The following is a 1,940-nucleotide window of genomic DNA, read 5'->3' as shown; positions in this document are numbered from 1 at the left end:
TTTCCTTCAACGTGTCACAGTCAACGGTGGAATTGCTCAAAACGATCCAACTGCGGGAGCCCTTCCTGAAACAAGTGAGAAATGAGACACGGCGAGGCTTTGCTGGGTGAGCGAATGGCATTATTATGATTGTCTCGTCATTATTAAACTCTTCGTCGATTTTCAACCGGAGGATTTGGTGGCGGACAGCAGTCAGTGCACCGCGTCTTCGAAACCTTGCAAAGTTAAGTTCGATTCCCGGCCACGGGAAACGTCAGAGGTGAGCGATGGCACAACAAGTTCTCGGACATTCCCTTAAATCCACCCCAAAGAACGACGGAGAGGCCTTCATACAGCAGTTGATTAAAGGAGGGTTGCAGAGTGACATATTTTTCTTTTTTAACCAAGGCAAATCTCGTCGTTCTTTTGTGAAGGACAATATCCAGAACACACGATCACAATGTGCATGGTTTCGTTGTGAATAGGTTTGGGGCGTGGTCTCTGAACGTCGTTGAAATCCGGCGTGGACGCGATGTCAATTGTCGCCCTAACCCCTCCACCACCGGACACAGCCAAACAAGCGAAGCTGTCACTTGGGCAGATGCGCCGGTTTGATATTATTTTTTTCAGCAAAAAGCTTGGCACACTACGTTTACAGGCGAGCAAAGAGTTTTGACAACACGTGAACGATGTTTCGTTGGAGATTACAACCCAGCACCGCACCTCCGATTAACGCCTCCGATTATCACGGTTGGCTACGTACGGTGCGAAAGAAGTCCAACCTCCACCCAGTTGTGGTATTTGTGCTTCGAGTAACAGGCATTTTTAGAAAGATGCTCACATATCGGATTTTTTTTTCACATATCTACCCTTACATCAGTGCCCGTCAAGTCGCATACGTGACGCTCAGATGCATTAATTGAAACAAATTTCATTCAAACGCCATTGAGGATAAGGTCGCAAACGTACAACTTCACAAACTAGACAGAGGTAAATGAGAAGCAACACAAACAAAATTATAAAATAAATATTAAACATATTTTTATTTTGCAATAGAATACTGACCCTGAATTGTGACAATTCCTGAACTTGCTGCAGGGCAAGGGGTTAAACGTTACAAGCGAATGTACACACACCGAACACACACACACAACAGACTACACACTGAGCACAACCGTGTCAAGCACTCGCTTCAAGAGCAAGACTTGTTACCCCAATTGGCCCACACCATGCTATACAGGACTTGTGTGTAGGTACGTTGAACTTCTTTCGCACCGTACGTAGCCAACCATGCTAATCGGAGGTGCAGGACTTACAGTCCTTACGTAAGTTTCTCCCGCAATAGACCACGACTATCCTGTTGCGATCATACCTAGCCCAAGCAACAAGTGCCATGAGCTCGATTTGAGGGCAGCTTCTGTGTAAGCTGATAGACACCCACAGCACCATTCTGATCGCCCCTTTAATCCCCAACAGCATTTCTCATTTTCCCCCAGCCGCGTTCCAAACCAAACGGCACTGCATCAAAATCCTCCGCTCGGCACAAACTAAAAAAAAAAAAGACCTTAATCACGGCACAGCTGGTTTAAGACGCAAAACACGGCCCGGGGCCTCATCTCGTGGAAAAGCCTGCCATTCCCGGGCCCGATCTGGGACCCTGCAAATAAAGACTACAATGTCAGTCTCTTGTAAGAGCGAGACATTACAGCGGCATTACAAACGGCTTAGGGACTCGCGGGCCGCGGGCGAGGCGGGCGATGGGAAGGGCCAGCGATTGAGGAAGCTGAGAGAAGAAAGGGTATGGAGTCGGGGAGAAAGGGAGGCAAGGCCGAATGAGCTGGCTCGCAAGCCCGCACCACTCCGTGCGCAGCTTCCAAATCCAGGCCTACGCAGCTTAGCCGACAAATCTGTGGATTCAGGTGCGAGCACACAAGGGAGGCCCAAACTGCAGCCTTTGGGCA

The 1,940-nt window shown here is 48.7% G+C and overlaps 1 protein-coding gene across 1 annotated transcript in view; it reads left to right on the top strand.

Moving 5' to 3' along the window:
• Positions 1–1,269, top strand: part of LOC133341875 (pre-B-cell leukemia transcription factor 1-like) — an 801,687-nt gene extending 800,418 nt beyond the window's left edge. The window contains exon 11 of the transcript XR_009755069.1: positions 1,233–1,269. The gene's annotated coding sequence lies outside the window, so the exon portion shown is untranslated. The remainder of the gene's footprint in view (positions 1–1,232) is intronic.
• The last annotated feature ends 671 nt before the right edge of the window (positions 1,270–1,940 follow it).

This window comes from Lethenteron reissneri, chromosome 12 (genome assembly GCF_015708825.2).
Source record: "Lethenteron reissneri isolate LAM-NWPU_2019-01 chromosome 12, ASM1570882v1, whole genome shotgun sequence".
Lineage (NCBI taxonomy): Eukaryota > Metazoa > Chordata > Hyperoartia > Petromyzontiformes > Petromyzontidae > Lethenteron > Lethenteron reissneri.
The sequence above is the reverse complement of the archived record's forward strand: the minus strand, read 5'-3'. Positions and strand labels throughout refer to the sequence as shown.